The following is a 25786-nucleotide window of genomic DNA, read 5'->3' as shown; positions in this document are numbered from 1 at the left end:
TGAGTGAGAATATGCGGTGTTTGGTTTTTTGTTCTTGCGATAGTTTACTGAGAATGATGATTTCCAATTTCATCCATGTCCCTACAAAGGACGTGAACTCATCATTTTTTATGGCTGCATAGTATTCCATGGTGTATATGTGCCACATTTTCTTAATCCAGTCTATCATTGTTGGACATTTGGGTTGCTTCCAAGTCTTTGCTATTGTGAATAATGCCGCAATAAACATACGTGTGCATGTGTCTTTATAGCAGCATGATTTATAGTCCTTTGGGTATATACCCAATAATGGGCTGGCTGGGTCAAATGGAATTTCTAGTTCTAGATCCCTGAGGAATCGCCACACTGACTTCCACAAGGGTTGAACTAGTTTACAGTCCCACCAACAGTGTAAAAGTTTTCCTATTTCTCCACATCCTCTCCAGCACCTGTTGTTTCCTGACTTTTTAATGATTGCCATTCTAACTGGTGTGAGATGGTATCTCATTGTGGTTTTGATTTGCATTTCTCTGATGGCCAGTGATGGTGAGCATTTTTTCATGTGTTTTTTGGCTGCATAAATGTCTTCTTTTGAGAAGTGTCTGTTCATGTCCTTCGCCCACTTTTTGATGGGGTTGTTTGTTTTTTTCTTGTAAATTTGTTGGAGTTCATTGTAGATTCTGGATATTAGCCCTTTGTCAGATGAGTAGGTTGTGAAAATTTTCTCCCATTTTGTAGGCTGCCTGTTCACTCTGATGGTAGTTTCCTTTGCTGTGCAGAAGCTCTTTAGTTTAATTAGATCCCATTTGTCAATTTTGGCTTTTGTTGCCATTGCTTTTGGTGTTTTAGACATGAAGTCCTTGCCCATGCCTATGTCCTGAATGGTATTGCCTAGGTTTTCTTCTAGGGTTTTTATGGTTTTAGGTCTAACACTTAAGTCTTTAATCCATCTTGAATTGATTTTTGTATAAGGTGTAAGGAAGGGATCCAGTTTCAGCTTTCTGCATATGGCTAGCCAGTTTTCCCAGCACCATTTATTAAATAGGGAATCACACTCCCTTGAAAAAGGTCTAGAGTTTAAAATTTAAAAAAAAGAAAAATCACTGACACCTCTCTATCTGAAACAGGGCTAACAGGCATTCCTGGGAAAATTCACAGAATTAGGTGGACAGTGGTCAGCCACATGGGAATCCTTAAACCCTCCACTTCACTCCGGATTCTCTCACAATGTGTGGAGATATTATGAAGTGTCTTCAATCCTCACACTTCCACTCTAACGCCCCTTTTTCAGCAGCATTAAAATATGCTCTGCTTTCCCCTAACAAAACAAATGCTTTGATCAACATTAAATTCTCTTTCAACAAACTCTCACTTTTCCTCCCTTTCAGAGACAAACTTTGAGAAAGAATTTTCTGGGCCAGGCACAGTGGCTCACGCCTGTAATTCCAGCACTTTGGGAGGCCGTGGTGGGTGGATCACCTGAGGTAAGGAGTTCAAGACCAGCCTGACCAACATGGCAAAACCCCGTCTCTGCCAAAAATACAAAATTAGATGGGTTTGGTGGTGTATGCCTGTAATCCCAGCTACTTGGGAGGCTGAGGCAGAAGAATTGCTTGAACCTGGGAGGTGGAGGTTGCAGTGAGCCAAGATCGTGCCACTGCACTCCAGCCTGGGTGACAGAGCAAGACTCCGTCAAAAAAAAAAAGAATTTTCTGGCTGGGAGCAGTGGCGCATGCCTGTAATCTCAATAATTTGGAGGCCAAGGCGGGCAGATCTCTTAAGCTCATGCTTTTGAGACTAGCCTGAGCAAGAGAGTGGGGCCGTGTCTCTACAACACATACAAAAATACAAAAATAAATAAATAAAAAATAAACAATAGCCTGGCGTGGTGGCCACACCCATATTTCCAACTACTTTTTGGGGTTGACATGGGAGAATTGCTTGAGCCTGGGAGGTCAATACTGCAGTGAGCCATGACCATGTCATTGCACTGCAACTTGGGTAACAGAGTGAAACCCTGTCTCAAAAAAAATAATGTTCTAAACTTCGTGTCTCTAGTTACTCAGCTCTCCCCACCTGGGTCGATAGTTTTTCTAGCATGAACTTGACCCTGTTGGGCTGCACCCTTTACTTTTGGTTCCCTGGACCTCCACGCTCAGGGCTGCCCCTGAGTTTTTCTCTTTGCCTTCAGATGCCTGTACACAGGTGCTTTTGTCTCTGTCATTGTTAGGGACTGACCTGTGCCTCCTCTGAGGCCATAAGTGTGGGGCCTTAATCCAATAGGACCTGTGACCTTTTAAGAAGAGAAAGGGATACCAGAGATTCAAGTGCACAGAGAAAAGACCATGTGAGGACACAGTGAGAAAGCCGTCATCTGCAAGCGAAAGAGAGAGTGCTCAGGAGAAATAAAACCTGCCCATTCCTCAATCTCGGACTCCCAGCCTCCAGAATTGTGAGAAAATACATTTCTGTTTTGTAAGCCACCCAGAATGTCGTATTTTGTTATGGTAGCCCTTGCAGACAAATACTATCATCTTCCTGTTTCTATTCCTATAATCTTACATGTCCCAGTGTTTTGTTTAAGGTCACCTCTTCTCAGCGTCTGCATTTTCTTCATTGGCAGCTGCATCCACTCTCAAGTCTTCAGCTATCATCTCTGTGTGACTCACTTGCAAACTGGTATCTTCAACCCAACAGTTTTTAGTCCCAATCTTCCAGCAGCACTCTGAACACCTTCACTCATGGGCCTTGCAAGTCCTTCAAATTGAAAATGTCTACAATTGAATTTATCATCTCAGCTCCTCCTCCTCATTCCCAAATTACTGTTCTGTCCATTCCTGATCATCATCATTTGTTCCTGTGCAAGACAAATCCTCATATCCTCACAATGCCCCCATGGCTGATAAATAATAAAGCGTTGAGTTTTTTTTTTTTTTTTTTTTTTTTTTTACTTTTCTTTTTTTTACTTTTAGGTTCAGGGGTATGTGTGCAGATCTGTTACACGGGTAAATGGCACATTGCTGAGGTTGGAGTACAACTGAGTCTTGTCACCCAGCTAGTGAGCGTAGTACCTGGTAGGTAGTACTGGTAGGTAGTACTGGTAGATAGTACTGGTAGGTAGTACCCTCAACTACCCCCACCTTCTAGTAGTCCCCAGCATCCATTTCTCCCATCTTTATATCAATGTGTACTTGTCAGAGGTGTCTGAACCAGAGCAACTCCATCTTGAATAGAGGCTCGGTAAAGTAAGGCTGAGATCTACTGGGCTGCTGCATTTCTAGCAAGTTAGGGATTCTTTGTCATGAGATGAAATAGGAAGTCAGCACAAGATACGGGTCACAAAGACCTTGCTGATAAAATAGGATGCAGTAAAGAAGCCAGCTCAAACCCATTAAAACCAAGATAGTGATGAAAGTGACTTCTGCTTGTCCTCACTGCTCATTATAATGTATTAGCATACTAAAAGACACTCCCACCAGTGCCATGACAGTTTACAAATGTCATGGCAATGTCAAGAAGTTACTCTATATGGTCTAAAAAGGGGAGAAACCCTTAATTTGAAGAATTGCCCACCTCTTTTCCATAAAACTCATGAATAATCTACCTCTTGTTTGCCACATAATTAAGAAACAACTATCAGTATACTCAGTCAAGTGGCCCATGCCACTTCTCTGCCTCTAGAGTAGCCGTTCTTTTATTTTGTTGCTTTCTTAATAAACTTACCTTCACTTTATGGACTAGCCCCGAATTTTTTCTTGCATGAGGTCCCAGAACCCTCTCTTGGGTCTTTGTTAACATACTCACTGTTTAGCTCCCACTGAAGGGTCCTCTAATGTCTACCTGAACATCTCTCTCAACTCCGATCACCCCTCACAGTTCACACTACCAGCCACCCAGCCATTTCCACCACCCAGCCATTTCAGCCACCCAGCCATTTCTGCCACCCAGCCATTTCAGCCACCCAGCCAGCCATTTCAGCCATCCAGCCATTTCAGCGACCCAGCCATTTCTGCCACCCAGCCATTTCAGCCACTCAGCCATTTCAGCCACCCAGCCAGCCATTTCAGCCAGCCAGCCATTTCAGCCACCCAGCCATTTCTGCCACCCAGCCATTTCAGTCACCCAGCCATTTCAGTCACCCAGCCAGCCATTTCCATCACCCAGCCATTTCCGTCACCCAGCCATTTCAGCCACCCAGCCAGCCATTTCCACCACCCAGCCATTTCCGTCACCCAGCCAGCCATTTCAGCCACCCAGCCATTTCCACCAGCCAGCCATTTCCATCACCCAGCCAGCCATTTCAGCCACCCAGCCATTTCAGCCACCCAGCCATTTCAGCCACCCAGACATTTCCACCACCCAGCCATTTCAGCCACCCAGCCAGCCATTTCAGCCACCCACTATCTTGTCTGGGTTACTGCAACATATTCCTACCTTGTTTCACATTGACCACTGCTCCCCTGATGGTTGTTTGCCGCTGAGAAATAGAAATCTGATTATGTGTAATTCCATCTTCAAGTATTTTGATTCCATTTTAATATTTCTGTGCTTAAACGCCTTATATGATTACATTTGATGCACATCTCCTTTTTTTGCCAACCTCTTAGACTCTATATCCTATCAATTCTGCATTCCCTTCCATTCTTCTTATTTGAAGAAGATATTCTCTTGAAGTTTAAAGGAAGTCGATTTTAAACAATTTAAAGATTTATCTAGGTAATATGTGTTGTCACCCGAGGTGGTATAGATTAGTTTTTAAAAATGTGGAGATTCATAAGAACCTAAGCGTTAGAGATAGGGATAGTGGCTCACAATAATGGCAAGAGGTATAGTATATACTAATTTACATATTAGTAATGCTTTCTTGATTGCAAAAATCAGAAAATAACTCTTACTAATATTTTGGCGGGAGGGGCACAGCAGTAGCTCATGGAATGAAAATAAGAACTCAGTGAAGCAAAAAGCTACTGAAGAAACCAAAAAAACACTAGAAAATCAGCAGTAGGAATGTGTGGATTTTGCCTTGGAAATTCTGCCGTTTCTGAGACTCCTCATAAGTGACACCAGGCTTTCTCTCTCTCCATTCCACATCTCTTAAATCTGGGGATGAGAACTTGATTGTCATAGCTGGGAGCAAGTGTGTGCCCCTGGGTCAAACAGCGAGGTCCATTTGACAGTGCCTTAGGGCAGAGACATGGACACTGGCACCTTCATACTCATTTGTAACTGAGCCATCTTCAGAGGACTCACTTCCATCGAGAAATACCCTGATTGGGTCTATTACATGAGTCGATATTTGCTGTAAATTTTTGTTTAAAGCAAGAACTGCACAGCATTTTGGTCTTGTGCACTTTGGGGTTGAACGAATAAATGACGTTTTTAGAGTGTGCTTTAGCAAGTGATGTTGGCAGGGGTATCATATTACAAGAGTTTAACTAATTATTCTCATTACCAGCTGTTGGAGAAGAAAAGCGTAAAAGCTTTCTTTTGCTGTGCAACAGGATTTTTTCTATGTGTATTCAAGATGATTCATAATATAGCCTGAACGGACAAGAGGAACCGCGTTTTTCTATATTGCATTAGAGTGAACACGTAATTTCTTTTATATTGTAAAGGGATATTTGAACGGGGTCTGTAGATTGTTTTTGCCTTCCTAGACATGGATTTTGGCCTTTGGCATGCCCACCTGCTGGGGCCACAGTCATCAGCTTGACACAGGAAATGTGGGACTGCTGAGTGGTACTATTATAGCTTCTTGTCTGCAAGCCCAGCCTGCCAGTCCCCCACCCCCCCACCTAGCTCTCCAAGACCCCTTAACTGGAAGCTACTTGGGAGCTTTTTGTTATTGAAAGTGCTCTGAGAATATAAAACAGCTGGTCATTTCTAATGTCTTAAAGATGCACACATGCTCACTTTTTATTTAATGTCCTAGTAATTTGAGCAGATGCTAACTGTACTGCAACATGAGTCATCTGAAAAGTATGTATCTCAATAAGATTTTAAAAAATAGGAAATTTACATAACTTTTTTATAAACCAAACTAAAAATATATATACAAGTGATTGTAGAAACCAGGGCGATTTCACCTAAAAGCAAATGCTTAGTGAGAATTTAATTGCATATGCCTGATGTCCTTCATAGTAAAACCTGTTGTTGTTTTTTTTACTGAAATAGGGGAAAGTCGTTTTAACTATGTAAATGGAGTGGCCTCAAATCTAATCAATTTGCAGTGTGACAAAATAAACTGTTGCATTGCCAATTCACCAAGGTGTTTCAGCCATTTGGAGATAAGGCAAATTATTTAAAATATAATGATTTAAAGTGTTTTAGAAGGGATGTAATTAAATGGCTTAAATATAAGAAAAAATATGTACCGAAACAGTACATTGAAACAAAAGGAGCATATATTTACTTAATTTTTTAAATGAGCTAAATATCAATCACACTACATTTTTACAGCTTTACAAAGGTGCCTAAAATAATCATTATCTGACTTGCAACTTCATGTGCTCATTTTTTAACATGTCTTCTAACATGAGCATGTCACCTAGACTTTAACATTGCCTCACTCATTTTAACATTGCCTTTTCTCTCATTAAAACATTGACATTATTAAAAATCTCTACTACATATGGCTTCTGGGATCACTGGTATAAATACCCATTGCTTTCAGAGAAAGAATCAAAAATAAAGTCATAATTATAAACTTTTTTTTTCCCAGTTGCTCTGTATCTAGGTCCTCGTAAATATAACATTTGAATAATGCAGGATTACAAAGAAATCATCATATAGCATCTGAATTAAAGAATGTAAAATTTAGATTTCGATGTGGCTATGAGTAGCATAATAATAATAATAATTTTTTAAAAACCCACTATTTTGAACAAGACAGAAGTTTCCTTTATCACATGAACCTAGTTCTGAAGTTGCCATACCAGAGGTATGGATGCAGTGTGTAGTGGCAGAGACCTCGGCTTCTCCAACCATGTCATTTTTTAAATGCATAATTTCCACGCCCAAGATCGTCTCATGATTGGAGATGGCACATGAAGTTTTGAGTAATCTGACTACAGAGTAGCAAATAGTGAGAAGTGTACATTCTCTTGGTTTATCCCTATTGTTCAGACTACTTATGCCACTCATAGCTACCAGAACATTTGGAAAATGTACTCAAGTAGTTGCCTAGGGATGTGTTCTTATACAGAAAGGTACCAAGAGATATTGAGTAGATCTGCCTAATTCTCCTCATCTCAGTTTTACTCAGCATGATACACATTAAGCTTCATGATGCTGCATTCACTGTACAGAAAAAAGCAAATTTAAAATATAAAAGTCCTGGCCAGGTGTGGTGGCTCACACCTGTTATCACAGTACTTTGGGAAGTCAAAACGGGCAGATCAATTGAGGTCAGGAGTTCGAGACTAGCCTGGCCAACATGGTGAAACCCCATCTCTACCAAACAATACAAAAGTGAGCTGTGCATAGTGGCAGGCACCTGTCAGTGCCAGTTACTTGGGAGGCTGAGGTGGGAGAATCACTTGAACCTGGAAGGTGGAACTTGCAGTGAGCCCGGATCACGCCACTGCACTCTAGCCTTGGTGATAGTGAGACCCTGTCTCAAAAAATAAAATAAAAAAGTAAAATAAAATATAAAAGTCTCAGTGGGGCACAGAAAGGAATGATAGGGTGGAGCATTGGAGCTATTGTCTGTGGAGCCCAGTGCAAGGTTTCTATTTGCAGAGGCTGGTTTAGGAAAAGTACATTGTTGTATTTTAAAGCATCAACTCTAAGTTACTAAAAGAAGGCTTTTGTCTCTGGCTCCATCGTGGAGCAATGAACAAAGGCTTGAGTTTCTTGACTGGCACATTTAGCTGCTTTTTTCATAAGGGATTTTCCAAATCGAGGCATGAGAGAGTGAAACCTAAGTGAAAGGTGCTGTCTTACTGGGCCATGAGGCAAAAATAGAAGTTCAGGTCTGACAAAATGTCTTGAACCCAAAGAATAGGAAATACAGGAGAAGAAGCCAAAAAATCTGTATGTGGATTTTCTCCAAATTGCTAGCTTACCCTTAAGCTGTAAAGGTGCAGACAAAGTCAACAGGACACCTAGGAGACTACAGCAGTCAAGAGAATAAGCATCTGAAGGCAATTTCAGCATTCACTCCTGCAGGTTACAACCAGCCAAGGTGAAAAGATCTTGGGTCAATACTCCAGATTTTCTACTGAAGCCCCAGAAGGGCTGGGACCTAGAGAGAAAAGCTACAGGCAGGAATAAACTATGTCCTAAGAGTAAGAGTAAAACCTAAGTAGATCAGCCCTAAGACATTCGAAAATCCCACTCGTAAAGTTTCAATGAATGTAAACGTGTAATAAAAGGTCACTACATACTTGAAAAAAACCATCCATCATGAGAAAAGCTAAAAAGATAATTTCAAAATAATTGTATAATCATATGACTGAAAAACAAGTTTGGAATCATTAGCTACAGGAAACAAAATAAGTTGGTATCATTCAGGATATGCTAGATGAATTTGTGGTAACAGACAACCCTAAAAGACAAACCTTGAGAGGACCAAGGTAAACCACCAGTATTCAAACTTCCAGAAGGATATTTAAGTAATAACAGAAAAGCTCATACATATTGAACCATGTAATTACTGTTTCTGATGTTCTCTATTACTTTGTGTAAATCTACATTACCGTCTAGAATTATTTCCATTCTGTGTGAAGGACTTCCTTCACATATTTAAAGACATTTTTCTTGGCCTGGTGCGGTGGCTCACACCTGTAATTCCAGCACTTTGGGAGACAGAGGAGGGCAGATCGCTTGAGCCCAGGAGTTTGAGACCAGCCTGAGCAACATGGTGAAACCATGTCTCTACAAAAAATAAAAATATTTGCCAGGCATGGTGGTGCACACCTGTGGTCCTAGCTACTCGGGAGACTAAGGTGGGAGGAACACCTGAGTCTAGGGGGCGTCAAGCCTGCAGTGAGCCGTGATTGTGCCACTGGACTCCAGCCTGGGCAACACAGTGAGAACCTGTCTCAAACAAAACAACAAAACAAAAACAGAAAAGGAAACAAAAAACAAAGAGGACATTTCTTATAGAGCAGGTGTGATGACACTAATTTTTCAGGTTTGTATGTCTGAAAATGTCTTTATTTCACCTTCATGTTTGAAATCTATTTCTGCTGTTCATGGGCTTCTGGGTTTTAGGTTTCATTTAAAACATTAAAAATGTTGTTCCACTATTTGCCCACTTGCATTGTTTATGATCTACTCTAATCCCTATCTTTGTTTCTCTGTATATAGCATGTCTTTTTCTCTTCTGCTTTTTAAGATTCTGTACAACTTGTTTTCAGTAATTTGATTGTGATATACAGTTTTCTTCTGCTTCTTGTGCTTGGGGATTCTCAAGCCTCTTGCATCTCTGGGTTTGTAGTTTGCACCAAGTTTGAAACCTTTTTAACCATCATTTCTTCAAATATTTGTTGGGCCTGGCTTCCCCCCGCCTTGTGAAAATCCAGTTGTGCATATGATATCAATAGATTGCTTGAAGTTCACCCACAGTTCATTGACACTCCTTTTTATGATCATTTTCTTCTGGGCTTTTTTTTTTTTTTTTTTAGATAGAGTCTCACTCTGTCACCCAGGCTGTAGTACAGTGGCATGATCTCGGCTCACTGCAACCTCTGCCTCCCGGATTCAAGCAATTCTCGTGCCTCAGCCTCCCCAGTAGCTGGGATTACAGGCACGCACCACCATGCCTGGCTACTTTTTTGTATATTTATTAGAGATGGTGTTTTACCATGTTGGCCAGGCTGGTCTTGAACTCCTGACCTCAGACGATCTGCCCGCCTCGGCTCCCAAAGTGCTGGGATTACAGGCATGAGCCACTGCACTCTGCCTGTTGCTTATTTTTTTATAGTAATTTTTGTTATGTCTTTAAATTCACTAATATTCTCTTCTGCAATATCCAATCTGCTGTTAGTTACAACCAGTCAATTTTACTTTTCAGACATTATAGTTCTCACCTCTAGAAGTTTGACTTTTGCCTCTCTTGTGTCTTCCAAGTGTCTGCCTAACATTGTGAATATACAAAATGCAATCTGAAGAACTGTCCTAATGTCTTTGTTTGCCATTTCTAACATCAATGTCAGTTTTGAGTGAATTCAATTGATTAAATTCCCCATTCATTTTATTTTCTTGCTTTGTTGCATGTGTGATCATCTTTGATTGGATGCCTGACACTTGACTTTATTGTGTTGAGTACTGAATATTTGTGTTTACTGGCATCTGAAGAGATCCTGCTGAACTTCTTGCACTTTGTTCTGCCATGCAGTTAGTGGAGACAGTGTGATTTATTCGGGTCTTGCTTTTATGGTTCGTTACATGGTTCTGAAGTAGACTTACATCACGGGTTAATTTTGCACATTAAAGTGGGAAGAAATTCTTGGGTACTATATTCAACATGCTTTGGATTGAGGTTTTACAGTGGAGTTTATGGAAGAGGCTCTATGCCTGCCCTTGTGTGCATACTGGGCAATGTTTGAGTTCAGCTTTTTGTGTGGTTCTTTCTCAGACCTACATACTTTGCTCACATGGATGTGCTAATCAGCACTTTGATGAACATTCAAAGTATTTCTGCATATCTCCAGATTTCTCTCTCTCTCTTCCACTGTGTTCTGAGAACTCTACCTACTTTGGGGCCCCATGACTCTCGATTCCAGTCTCTTCATTTTAGGGAATCTTCTGGGCTGTTCCTGAGTTTCCCCTCCGTAAGTCACCACCTTGAAATTCTCTTGAGGAAAAAAGGTGGGGAAGCGAATAGAATCCTCATTTTTTTTTTTTTATTTTCTGTCTCTCAGGAAATATATTATAATTAGGCCTTTCATTGCTGAATTTTGAGTATTTTGAAACTAGTCTTCTGTATATTTTTGTCTGATTTTTGTTTTTGTTGTTATTGGTGGGGGCATGAATCTTATCTTGTTTATTCCATCTTGGCAGGAAGTGGAAGTCCCAAACAAGTAATTTGAACAGGGAAAATTTAATAGAAATAATGTTCACAAGTACTAATGTGGTTAAGTAATAAGAGGGTCAAAATAGAACTCTAACAGGTAGAAAATTTGCAACAGCAGAAAGTAGCTACCACCTATTTTAAGGAGTGTGAACAAACGAAGAACTTAAAACACTAGAAATGATTAGTTCCCTACCTCCCCAAGGCTTAGATTCAAATCCTTTGGAGGTATATGTGGTTGTCACAGAAACACTCACTCAGCTGGTGGTTAAAAAGGTGGGAATTGAACAATGAGAACACGTGGACACAGGAAGGGGAACATCACATTCTGGGGACTGTTGTGGGGTCGGGGGAGGGGGGAGGGATAGCATTGGGAGATATACCTAATGCTAGAAGACAAGTTAGTGGGTGCAGCACACCAGCATGGCTCATGTATACATATGTAACTAACCTGCACATTGCACACATGTACCCTAAAACCTAAAGTATAATAATAATAAATAAATAAATAAATTAATTAATTAATTACTTAAAAAAAAAAAAGCTGGTACAGAATGCTGGCCAGGGCTGATCCACAAGGGCTGCTTAGATGAGAACTATTGAATTACTTATGCCTTATGCCTCATCTCCTGTTTTTTGGTTTTTTTTTGCACTAACAGTACCCTGGAGGCAGGAAAGGAAGCTCTTTCCTCTTGCAATGGTATTAGAAGCCTCTCTAGTGCCCTCTATTGATAAAGCCTAATAGATCAGTTAGTAAAAGAAAAATTTCAACAGAGCCCAGCAGTCAAAGTGTTACAAAGCAGAAAGAAGGGTCCATTTGGAGCTGAAAATTGATAGATTGGTAACAGAGTCAATGGATATGCTGTACAGCAATAATTGAGAATGATGTGCTGCTGTATGAAGCGACTTGAATATTATAAATTTAAAATGGAATAAGGGAAACCATGCACAGGAGAGTATATGCTTAATAATTTCATTTATATAAATATCACAAAGAGGTAAAGATGATAATCTCTGTAGGTAGAATTGGAATAGTATTACATTTCAGAGAAAGTCATTCAGCATGTATATGGAAATGCCTTCTGGAGTGCTTGTTTTTTTTTATTGCTTTGTTTTCATTTTAATTTTCTATTTATTGATCAATTAATATGACCCTAGAAGAGGAAGTACAGCACAATATTTTTGTGACACAAAGCAAGCAAAAGAAAACAATATATTGCTTATACTTACACATATTAGTAATTAAGCCATGTTATATATTAGCATGTTAATAATAAATACAAAATTCAGCATAAGAGCTTTGGTTTGTGGGAAGGTGAGTGGAAATAGTGTTAGAGCAGAGGCAGTTACTGGTAATATTTTAGCTTGTATGAGAAGCTCCCAGGAATTATTACATTTTTATGCTTTATAACATAATGATATAAGAAAACTTTAACTGAATTGTGTAAAAAATTCGAGAATCCCTGAAAATTGGGCAATTTTGAAATTGTTTCCAAAAGAAATCAGAAACCTTCTATGCCAATTCTATTTTAAATATACAGAGCTATTAGGGGCAATTTATACGCACATACTCTGTGTCTTCAAATGTAAGGTGATTACTCCATTTTTGCTATTAGAATATCCAAAAAGTGCTATTTAGCTTATATGAACATATAATATTTGGAGAAAAAATGTCTTACAAAGTGAAAATGTCAAAGTTATTTTACATGTGATTTATTCAGTTTCCTTTATGTTGCAAAAATCATGGATTATTTAAGTAATAGATTTTATATATATATATATATTTAAGTTACAGTTAATGAATGGATTTATCTAAATCTACACATAGATCTTTAGCATCATATCTTTGTCACAGTAAAGTTACCCTATTAGTTTTACCACACATGGAGAACATACCTATTTGACTACTCCATGAACACCAGAAGTAGGGTAACCGATGACAACTGATAGAACTTTTCATTAAGGACTGTAGAAAGCAACACTTAGTAGACTTGAACAATAATGAAAACAAGCTCAAATAAGGGCAAAATATTTGAAAGAGCTGTTTAGACTGTCTTCAAAATAAAATAGTATAGAGAATTCACCATAAATGAATAACTTTAGTCAAATGTAAAGACTCCATTTTTATTAGGGCTACCTCTGGAAAAATGTTTAAAATTTAGACATACAGGGTAAGTTTTAATTGTTTATTTTGATTGAATGGCCAGACTCCCTGCTACATTATTTTGTCACCCAGAAAACCTATATGCCTGATACCTGCTTTCAGTAATTGTGTACCTTAATATTCTTCCAATAAAATAGGGATAGTTATTTACTTAAACTTAAGTTGCCTAAGTTGTTTACTTAAATAATTATCACTATTTTGTAAATTGCTTGTTTAAAGAAAATGTATGGTGCTAAGATTAAGGTTGATAGGCCAATCTATTGTGGTTTGTGAATTGATCGTTCTGATTCAAATTTCAATCTGAAGATAGTTGTAAAAAATTTCACATTGTTTTCTGAAATATTTCAGGTGAGACTTCCCTTTATTTATGTAATTTGCTACATTTTTGTACTTCATTCTTATACAACATAACCAACTTTTCATGTAGTGTAAATTGAAAACTTCACAAATACTCAATAAGTTTGATTAATGAGGACTTCAACTGGTCATTTAGATAGTAAAACTAGTTTAATTGTAGATTGTAATGACTTCATTGTCAATGCACATAAAAAGCAACCTTCTACTTCACATGATATGTATCTTCTGACTTCAGCTATATGGAAAGGAAAGCCCATTGTTTTCTGACAATAACAAGACTGACTAAGTAAAAAGTTTTTATAGTATTTATCAATTCATGTATAAATGTATTTAATAAAATCAGATAGAGAGGAATAATAATAATTTGTAAAATGTATATTATATATTATGTCATAAAAAAGGTAACCATTTAAAAATACATAAATGTATAACATTTGCTTCTTAGGTGCTCCCAGAGCAGTATATTTCAAGATGGTTTTAAATATAGTGAATAAAGAAATACCCCAACCTAACTGTTCAGAGTTAGACCAATTAACTTATCATAGGCATATTAGGTCTATATCTTCAATATCAAATAGAATGCTGAGGCAAGTATCCACGTAGATGAGACTACTAACATTCTTCTTTACATAGCTTGCATATTTTCAGTTTTTCAATTTTATATTTAATTTTTTTAAAATTTAATTTGTGGGTATAAACAGCTGCAAAGACCTCATGTACTTACATAATTGAGTTACAAGTTAAGTACCTACACCAAGATAAGAACAGTGCCTACATATATTTGGCATTTAGTAAATGTTTTCCATTCATCAATATAAGAAATAAGAATTTTTATATTAATAAAATAAATACGACAAAATTATTCTTTTTTTTTTTTTTTTTTTTTTTCAGACGGAGTCTCACTTTGTCACCCAGGCTGGAGTGCAGTGACGTAATCTCAGCTCACTGCAACTCCACCTCCGGTGTTCAAGCAATTCTCCTGCCTCACCCTCCGAAGGAGCTGGGACTACAGGTGCATGCCACCAGGCCCGGCTAATTTTTGTATCTTTAGTAGACATGGGGTTTCACTATGTTGGCCAGGCCAGGCAGGTCTCAAGCTCCTGACCTCAGGTGATCTGCCTGCCTCAGCCTCCTAAGGTGCTGGGATTACAGGCGTGAGCCACCATGCCTGGCCTCCATAGCTCTTTAACATTCTCCCTATTTATTTATTCCACAAAGCTCATTTGTGCTGCTATGTGCCAGGCACAGTCTTCACCACTGATGGATACAAACAAGAATCATTGCCATTGGGAGAGAAAAATAATAAACTAACAAAGTTAAATATAATTAACCTAAAATTAATAAAAGCATCGGGCAAAAATACATGAGGGGAGAGGCATAGGGATGGCCAGGTTGTTGATAAGGTTTCATCTTTCCAGCCAGTGGCTTGGGGAAGCCCCATTGAGAAGGCTTATTTGAGAACAACTGCAAGGAAGTGAAGAAGTGAGCTAATGGGAGATCTGGAAAGGTGGTGAAACTGGCAGAAAGAAGGCAAGTACAAAAACCCTGGGGTGGGAGCATTTCTGAAATTTCAGAAAACCTGCAGAGCTGAGTTTCACTGGAGTGGGATAAATGAGAGTTAAAGGAACAGGAGATGAAGTCAGAATATGGAGAGTCAGAAGGGAAGGCCTTACGAGCCAGAATAAGGTCCTTGATATTTACTTGGAGATGAGAAACCACAGGACTGTAGGGAGACGACTGGGCCCTTAGTGGTCTTGGGCAATTATCCTTTATTCTATAGCCTTTCATTCTTCTAATTTCACATATGACTATTTTATTCTTTTATTATCCTCAAAACTTTCCTGTCCCTGCTATAATCTCCAGGGCCCCACCTTCATTCTCAGCTGATGACTTAAATCACAGAAAAAGCCAAAGGCTACGAGAACAGATCTCACAATACACAAGCTCCCATTACTGCCCCATCTGCCTGCCTTCCTTCTCACTTGTCACTGTGGAAGAAATGACTACGCATCTTCTCGAGGGCGAAGCCATTGAATATCTCCCTGCTCCTTTCTGGATCATGCATCTTTCCTTCTTATCTGGCCAATTCCCTCTGGGTGGTGGCAGGCAGAGGCTGTGTAAGGCCACCTGGCGATGTGAAGGTGATGGGTTGATCTGAGCGCCTTGGCTTCTTTTGGTGACTGACATAAATCAAGGTCAAGGGCAAAGTGGAGTTCATTCCGATTATCCTAAGGCAGCTAGCTGTGGTGAGGAAGTGAGTGTTGAAGGTACAGAGGACGAATTGGGGTTCTCTGCTTTGCTTCTTCAAAGGTAGAAACAAAGACAAGCACGGGAGAGACTCCTGCAAAGAATACCACAGCCGTCAGCTGTGGTCACCATAGGTTAGTTACCCTGAGCTTTCTTGTTCTGAATTCAACAATGCAGCCTCTTCTGCAGTGCTTACCTGTACATGGCAACAAACAAAAAGCCGCTGCTGTGTAGCAGCCTGGACCAGGAATAGGTGGCTTTTTCCTGTAGGTCAAATAAAGCACTGTGGACAATCATGATAGGCGAGATGGAAACATGTGTAACTCTCCCAGGAAAATCATAGTGTGGGCCTCTAGAGTGCTCCTCTCATTCCCACCCATGAAGAATATTTGGAGGTGCCAGGGACTCTCAGAAATTGCCTGGGAGCCTCTTTAATAGACGAGTTCATGATACACAAATACATCTACATGCACGTGAATATGATAGGGCTGACGTACTGAGACACTATTGTAATATTGAAATACCAATAGTACACAGCATTCCTAATGCCTACGCACATGCCCTCAGAGTGGGATCGTTCATGGATTCCCTCCAACAGGGGATCAGTGGAAATGGCTGCTGGGGCACATAGGTGATGAGAGACATTGAAAAATTAAGCTGATGTTTTCTGCAAAAGTGAAGACTTTAGTACAAAACACTGATACAGGAAGATCTCAAGATCAAAAGAATAAGTTCTCCTCTCCACTGCCCTGCAAAGGCACAGGTATTATGAACCCTGGTATAGGAAACTTCACGAATTGTTATGAGAGAGAACTCCTGCTTTTGGGATCCAATATTCTTTGGGCTATGATAACCAGATGGGCCACACAAAATACCCTGCTCCCATAATGTAGGTCAGAGAACAAAATTAATCTTTTCTCACAGATGGTGGGAATCATGTAGAAATGGATCCCATTCATGTCGGAGCAAATAGTGGTCCCAAGCATTGCCATCTAAGTATGGAGAAGATTAAAAAATAATCAAATCAACTATGCAAACGGCACTATAATAATAAAAATAAGAATATACGTTAAATAATGAAGAATTACCTGAGAACTTAAACTCAACGAAGCAAGAAAACATAGGAGACAGTAAGGGATGCTGCAAAGTGAGGGCAATAAATTGAGGACTGAACTATTAGAAACCAGCTATGTAGATTTACCTAACTACTGAATTAATGGTGCAGAGTATGGTTTCTCAAACTTTAGCATTCTTCAGAATTGCCTGGAGGTACTGTTAACAGAATACTGAGTTCCACTCTCACTGTCTCTGATTTAGTGGGTTTGAGGCAGACTGAGAATGTATTTGCATTTTGAACAAGTTTCCAGGTGATGCTGATGCTGCTTGTATGGGGCCCACATTTTGAAAACTATTTATATAGGGGCTAGAGAAAAATTAGTAGTAACTTGAAGAGGGTAAGAAAAATAGAGGGGAGAAGTTATTAAAGATAACATTGTATTAGTCTCTTTTCACACTGCTGATAAAGACATACCCAAGACTGGGTAATTTATAAAGAAAAAGTTTTCCACATGGTTGGGGAGGCCTCATAATCATGGCAGAAGGTGAAAGGCACGTCGTACTTGGCAGCAGACAAGAGAGAATGAGAGCCAAGTAAAGGGGGTTTCCCCTTATACAATCATCAGATCTTGTGAGACTTATTCACTACCATGAGAACAGCATGGGGAAAACTGCCCCCATGATTCAATTATCTCCCACCAGGTCCCTCCCACAACATGTGAGAATTATGGGAGCAGCAATTCAAGATAAGATTTGGGTGGGGACAAAGCCAAATCATATCAAACATGCAAATGAAGAAAGTTTACTTATTAAAATAGAAGATTTAATCTGAGGTTTAAAAAGCACACCTTATAGGATTTTTAAAGTCGACTTTTGATCTATTGTCAGTTTTTTTTATTACAAATAAAAACTACACCACAAATAAGATTATTTTAGCTAGCTAGATGTTATGTTAAAACTAAAGTGTAAACATTTGCTTTTTATTTTTCATAATTCTTTATTCAGCAAGGGAGACTGGCAAGCCATTTAAAAGGCAGAGAAACTGAGCTGGCCTCAGACAGGGCTGGAAGACAATGCAATAATGTTGCCTACCAAGATCTTTGGGAAATAATTCTGGAGCAAAGACTTTATATTCTGCCAAGTCAATCGTGCATAGATGCACAGGCTGACATTCTCGTATATGGACCATCAAGAAAAAGAAATTATTTTCTGTCAGTGAAGTCTGGTCAAAGAACAGGTAAATAAAAACAACTCAAGAAATGAGGGACCATAATAAAATGAATTATGTTAAGTACTGAATCAATTTAAATATAAAACAGTATGAAATTATGGTGGGAACTATACTTATAGAATTGAATAACGATGTTACAAACCTTGAAAATGTAAAAGCTAATATAATTGACAGACTTGGGTTATGATGAAGTGTGAATATATTCATGTCCTTGTTTTCCACAGCAGTCTAATATTGAAAAGTGATTATAAATAACACACAGTGATCCTAACTTTCAATGTCTTTAAGGAATTTTTTTTAACATCAGAAAATAATCTAATTGGATAAATATTTTATGTTAGACAATTCCATTTCCTGTCACTTTTTAAGTAAAATTAACATGATACTTTAATATAATGCAAGGTATTGTTTTAAAATGTCGTATGTTGCATGATGATAATTAAAATAAACTTTTATCTATCTGTCTCCTTTACTATCTATATACACTCATTTGTGCGTATTTATACAAGGACTTTTGGAACAAGGTATAGTTAAACTTAATCTACATATTTCTGCTGGAAAGACTTTTTTTCTCTATCTTCTAGTGCTTTTCATATTGCTTGAATTCCTTATGTTGAGTATATGTCAGATTTACTCAAAACTATTATTTTTCCTAGGAAATGTAAATAAAATTAACAAGAAATTCCTTGTGGGAAAAAGCTAATTGAACTTTTTTGATAAATGAATTAAACATATTATCTTTCTGGGAACAAATACCAATGTAAATTATTTAATTACACAAACCATTAGAAATATCTCCAGAGCATCTCATATCTGCAGTTAAACCATGTGGAACTCAACAGTATAATCATGCAAAGCTAAAAGCTTAAGTGTGCCTGTGTGTGTGTGTGGGTGGGGGTGGTGATTTTACATTAGATATAGCAGTTGAGTCTCTTAGAAGAACGCTAAACATTTTTTAAAAGTATTTTTCATATTTAAATGATGGTTTGGGAAACTGGATGAAGTCTAGTGTTTTAATAACTTATTTATAATTAATAGGGGAATGTCACTGTTTCCTGTAATCTCATAGTATACAAAAATATATACAGAAAAGATGAAAATAGAGCTGCTCAGTTGCCAGATGTAGCAGTAAAAAGCCTCATGGACTTCATCTGTCTTCTGCTTCTGGAGTGGCCCCGGAAAACTTGTTTGCCCCAGCAAGTTCTACGGGACATGAGGGGCAGTCTTCTGAGTCACAGAACAACCAGAAAACCAGAAAAAAGGAGAGCTTCAAGAAAGAATCTCTGCTCTGTTTGAAATAAACAGTCTGAGTATTCTCCATTGACATCCCAGGCCTATTTTGCTTAATACATTTTAACTTAGAGAGTTTTGTATCTCAAAAACTTCATTCCAGCATTAATATTCCATTAATATATATGAGCAACAGAGCAACTGGTATAGGAAAAAGGAAATGAAATATATAGATGTTGAATAATTTGAATGTTTCAACACGAATCTTTACGGATATATGAATAAATGTATAGCTACACATTGTATGCATTTCTTTTAATTAGTGAAGGTTTCAACCAATAATTATTGTATTTTTCTAATAAATATTAAATTGATGAATTCTGTGATTTTAATTCATTTTAATAACTTCCTTATATCATTTAGATACAGAAATCATTCATGAAATGAATTAACAGACACATCCTGGTTCTGTGTTGACTACCTGCTTTTATGGATATAGGAAAATTAGGCAGCTCACATTACAGAATACTTCTTTGCAAAGTGGACAAGAGGTTGCCAGCCAGGAAACTAAACAACAAAAGACCAAACTCTGGGCAATTTAAGGGGCACTCACATTATCAGAAATAACCTAAATTTTACCTGTTTTTCCGCAAAGAAATTTATACCATGTCAAGAGCATAAAAATATAAATCCATCATGGGTAAAAAGCATGGAATAGTGCAATTGTTAAACCTGTAAGTGTTTCATATTACTTAGGCAGTAAGCAAAAATTTTGTAGGATTTCATAAATCTTCTCCAAGAAGATTTAATAACTATACCATTATTGTTTTTTTAAGTAGGTAAACATTTATCAGTGAAGCCCAAATATTGTTCCTTCAATTTTACTTTAAAATATATGCATTTTTAAATTTTACTTTAGGCATATGTTAAGGAACAGTAGAAGGTCATTCAAGAATAGGGTTATTGGAAATGAAGAAGGGTTATTGGAAAAGAAGGAAAATGAAGAATATAAATTAGAGTTAAATTCAAATTATTACTTCTTTTTATGAGAAGTCAGAGATAAGCTTGCTGTTTGGAAATCGTATAGCTGGGATTACACTATATGGAGACTATATTTGTTTGCTAGGGCTGTTATAAAAAAGTACCCCAAATTGAGAAACTTAAACAAGAGAAATTTACTATATGATTCCTGGAGACTAGACGTCCAAGATCAAGGTGTCACTAGAGTTGGTTCTTCCTGAAGGCTGTGAAGGAGAATTTGTCCCATGCCCCATCCTGGCCTCTGGTGGTTTGTTGGCAACCTTCTGTGTTCCTTGGCTTATAGCCGCATTGCCTAATCTCTGCCTTCATTTTCACATGGTGTTCTCCTCATGTGCTTGTCTGTGTCCACATTTCCCATTTGTATAAAGACAGCAGTAATATCTGATCAAGGGCCTACCCCACACAAGCATGACCTAATTTTAATTAATTACATCTGCGGTCACCCTGTTTCCAAATAAGCTTACACTCTAAAGTACTAAAGGTTCAGACTTGAACATATAAATTTTGGGGGAATACAACTTAACACGTAACAGAAACCCTCTGTGTTAGGTTGAAGAGGTCTAAATTCTGATGCACAAGTAGAAATCTTATTAATGGAGTCAGATATTAATCCTGCTTCATATGAAAATTACAGGATAGTTAGACTTATTCTTAAGGCAGAAATTGGGGCAAGAATGCCAATGATACATTGGTAATTGGTATTGGTATTGATAAAAGACAAAAGCATGACAGCAAATAGACGAAGAGTCATTTGACCTGAAGAGTAGTAACCCCATCCTAGTTGCGTCAGCCCAGTGACCCTATGTCCAAGTTCTGGAAGCATACAGGAGATGCCAGACTGCTTTGTAAGTCATCTGGCAGTTACAACAGCAGAAAAATATGGGGAAAAGGTGACTCTGACACAGAAAAGATCAAACGAGCATTGCAACAGACCTTATCCTTGGGGCCTTCAACCATCAGAGTCCAATGACTTCGAAAGCTGGGACTGATGAAACCTAATGACTTGGATTTCACAGTAGTCCTCAAGGAGAGGAATAACACTTTGATGTTTGTAATAGACCATTCTTGCATTGCTATAAAGAAATACCTGGCCAGGCGCAGTGGCTCACACGTGTAATCCCAGCACTTTGGGAGGCCGAGGAGGGTGGATCACAAGGTCAGGAGTTCAAAGCCAGCCTGGCCAACATGGCGAAACCCCATCTCTACTAAATATACAAAAATTAGCTGGGTGTGGTGGTGGGCGCCTGTAACACCAGCTACTCGGGAGGCTGAGGCAGGAGAATTGCCTGAACCCAGGAGGTAGATGTTGCAGTGAGCCAAGATGACACCACTGCACTACAGCCTGGGCAACAGAGGGAGATTGTCTCAAAAACAAAAACAAAAACAAAAACAAACAAACAAAAAAAACCTGTGGCTGAGTAATTTATGAAACAAAGAGTTACATTGGCTCATGGTTTTTCAGGATTTACAGGAAGTGTGGTGCTGGCATCTGCTTTTGGTGAGGGCCCAGGAAACTTCCAATCATGGGGGCAGGTGAAAGGGGAGCAGCCATCTCACATGGCGAGAGCGGCAGCAATGGCAGGGGAGGTGCCAAACACTCTTAAAGAGCCAGATCTCACGAGAATTCACTCACTATTGTGAGGAGAGTACCAAGCTATCAAGCATCCACTTCCATGACTAAAACACCTCCCACCAGTCCCCACCTCCAACACTGGGAATTACATTTCAACCTGAGGTTTGGAGGGGACGAATATCCAAACCATATCAATAGCACTTGGCTTTTAGAGTAGTGGTTTATTTGAAAAGCAGTTTACTGGGAGTTTAGGAAGTTTTTCCAATCCAACTGTGCTTCGAGTGACAACAGGTAACTTAATATAAATTTGGCTGAGTTCAGGAATCAGTGGTCAATAGTACAACCAGAGTAGTCACAATCCTAGCCCACTCAGGTTAAGAGCCGGAAATGTAAAGAATACTTGTCACTCGGCCTTTGGGGATTTTCCTGAACTCCACTGAAGGCCTTGCAGTAAGAAGAAAAGCAGAAGTTCTAGTCCAAAATAGAACAGTCTACCACTTTCACAGGTAGTAGCATTGGCACACAGCAGCCATGTTCCTGTGACAGGTGGAATGTTAACAGATACCCCAGAGAATGAGTACAATGGCTGGAATCTTAGTAGTCCTGTTACCAGATATCTGGGATATCTCTATCCCAAGATGGCATGGATGGATCTTTATTTATACTAATCCCTGGGAAATGGGGCTGAAACTTGCTGACTTGCCTGACTTCCAGCAGACATGACCTAGGGTATTAAGAGGCACGTCTATGCTTACCTGATAAAATCTGATGTGGTGTATTTTAGAGATACAAAAGAATGGCCGAAAGTTCACAGAAATGGCTTGCCTTTAGCTTACAATGTAATTTGCCAACTAATACCTTGACACACCCCACAGAGGTAACAAGGTGTGTCCTTAAATAAGCAAGCTAGAAACGCCGTGCTTTCCTACACGAAATATACTGATTGTCTTTAAAGGAGTAAGGCAAGGAGAACATTGGGGTAGCTGTCATGAGAATATGCCATTCTTTGACAGAAGTATGAGCAAATTCACTCAGACATCTGAGCAGGCTCATTGTTACGTATTTTCAATCAGGACTTAAAAAGCTATTTACTGTCTATAGGATCTTGGCAGTCAGGAGTAAAGAATGTAGGCAGATAATTTAATGAAGCTTGTAGAACTCTAGCTACCATTGCTTCCTACCAGAAATCATGCTTCTGGTATGACGTTTAGATTTGGGCAAAATGTAGTCTCATTGTGTGGCATTTCCACCAGCCTTATTACCCTGTGCAGCAGGAAGGGTACAACAATGCTATGGGTTTTTAAAGACTAGCCTTCTTAGAAGTAATGCACAGGCAATCAGCATTTACAACCAAGGAAACCTTCAAAAGATAGAGTCAGGGAAAAGGAGTTGTAAGGCTAGAATCAGCCTCTACTTTTTTTTTTTTTTTTTTTTTGTAAGGTTCTCACTCTGTTGAGAGTCTCACTCTGTTGCACAGGCTGGAGTGCAGTGGCACGATCTCGGCTCACTGCAACCTCCACCTCCCGGGTTCAAGCAACTCTCCCACCTCAGCCTCCTGAGTAGCTGGGACTGCAGGAGCCTGGCACCACACCTGGCTAATTTTTGTATTTTTAGTAGAGATAGAGTTTTGCCATGTTGGCCAGGGTGGTTTGAACTCCTGACCTCAGGTGATCTGCTGGCCTCGGCCTCCCAAAGTGCTGGGATTATAGGCATGAGCCACCTTGCCCAGCCTTACTTATTAAGTAGGTGCTGCTGGAATGGTGTGGTGAAGGAACTCTATGTTGGATTTGTTTTACATGTTCTGAAACAGCTTTTCCACACAGGAAGTAAGTACAATATTTCTAACTTGCCCACAGAAACCTAGGTAAATTGGTTTAAAGTAACATACTGCTTCCCCGTGAAGGTGTGGACATCTCCATTTGAGCTCCAGATTTGTGATCTGTGAGACAAGAGGTGAGGATGGCGGTGGCAGAGGAGAGTGCTCTAGATTCAGAGTATCAGGCAATAGTGGATTCAATGAGATATTAATGGAAGTGTAGGAGCCATTTATTTATTTTTTTTCTTTTTATTATTATTATTATTATTATACTTTAGGCTCTATGGTACATGTGCGCAACATGCAGGTAAGTTACATATGTACACATGTGCCATGCTGGTGCACTGCACCCACCAACTCATAATCTAGCATTAGGTATATCTCCCAATGCTATCCCTCCCCCCTCCCCCCACCCCACAACAGTCCCTGAAGTGTGATGTTCCCCTTCCTTCCCAAGGTAATTTACAGATTCAATGCCATCCCCATCAAGTTACCAATGACTTTCTTCACAGAATTGGAAAAAACTACTTTAAGTTTCATATGGAACCAAAAAAGAGCCCGCATCGCCAAGTCAATCCTAAGCCAAAAGAACAAAGCTGGAGGCATCACGCTACCTGACTTCAAACTATACTACAAGGCTACAGTAACCAAAACAGCATGGTACTGGTACCAAAACAGAGATATAGATCAATGGAACAGAACAGAGCCGTCAGAAATAATGCCACATATCTACAACTATCTGATCTTTGACAAACCTGAGAAAAACAAGAAATGGGGAAAGGATTCCCTATTTAATAAATGGTGCTGGGAAAACTGGCTAGCCATATGTAGAAAGCTGAAACTGGATCCCTTCCGTACACCTTATACAAAAATCAATTCAAGATGGATTAAAGACTTAAATGTTAGACCTAAAACCATAAAAACCCTAGAAGAAAACCTAGGCAATACCATTCAGGACATAGGCATGGGCAAGGACTTCATGTCTAAAACACCAAAAGCAATGGCAACAAAAGTGTAGGAGCCATTTAGCAAAGCTTTATTTGCCACCAAATCCAGGGAAAAAAGAACTGGCATGATTAGCAACTCCTCTCTGCAATCAACCACAGGAGGAAGAATAAAAAGAGATCTGATCTCCCCAATTGAGAGATTAAAGGAGACAGCCCTGGGGACAATGAATTAAGATTGCGTGTGTAGGGGATACATAGGTTTATCTGTGTATTGAGGTAAGTTAACATCTGGATACCTATAACTCTATCTGCCCAATATGTTGCTCAGAAGTACCCAAATGAAAGTGAGGCAAGAAGAGATCAGGCTGGCTCAGGGAAGCCACCTTCCTTCTGCTTCTAACCTTACTCTTCCACTAATTAACTTGTTGTAGCACCAGAAACAAAATGTCAGATGCTATTTTGTTTTGTCTTTCCAGAATTATGTCTTAGGAAAAACCAAGGAGAGGAGAGGGACATCATTCCCTCACTCAAGAGCATCGGTAGTGTTGACTAGGAAATTTGATTGACTGGTTCAAAGACTGACATTCGGTGCACCTTACTCTTCAAGGCGTTCATAGTCCAGGCAGAAAGAGTAGTCAGAGCCGTCTCTCCTGTGACTCTAAAGATTATGAGTCCTGACTAGTTATTGCTTAATATTTTAAGAATATAAACAAAGGCAGTAGACATTTGGAGCTAATCTTATGTGGTAATTTGGAGAAAACTTGAACTTTTTCTTTTCTCTCTTCTCTTCACAAACTTATGGCTCCAGCACTAGAACCTTCCAAGTGGAGGAATGGAGAATCTAGTGGCACATGTGGTGAGTAAAGGGATCTATTATTCAATTGTTATAGAGTTTAGTAAAAATTTTTATCCAATCAGTATATATCCTATGGTAGAAACATGGTAATATAGAAAGCCAGCCCTACTTTAGAGCAGTAATTGCAACCATATTCTAGTTTTCCGGGAGTGGCACTCTCAGATAATTCGAAGCACCAAAAGAGGGAGTCTATTTACACCAATGAAAATATTGACATTGCTTATTGGCCACCTGTGACTAATCAGTCTTAATGTTGTTTATGTGAAATAATA

The sequence above is a fragment of the Pongo abelii genome, chromosome 14 (genome assembly GCF_028885655.2).
Source record: "Pongo abelii isolate AG06213 chromosome 14, NHGRI_mPonAbe1-v2.0_pri, whole genome shotgun sequence".
Taxonomy (NCBI): Eukaryota; Metazoa; Chordata; class Mammalia; order Primates; family Hominidae; genus Pongo; species Pongo abelii.
Note: the sequence above shows the minus strand (reverse complement) of the source record.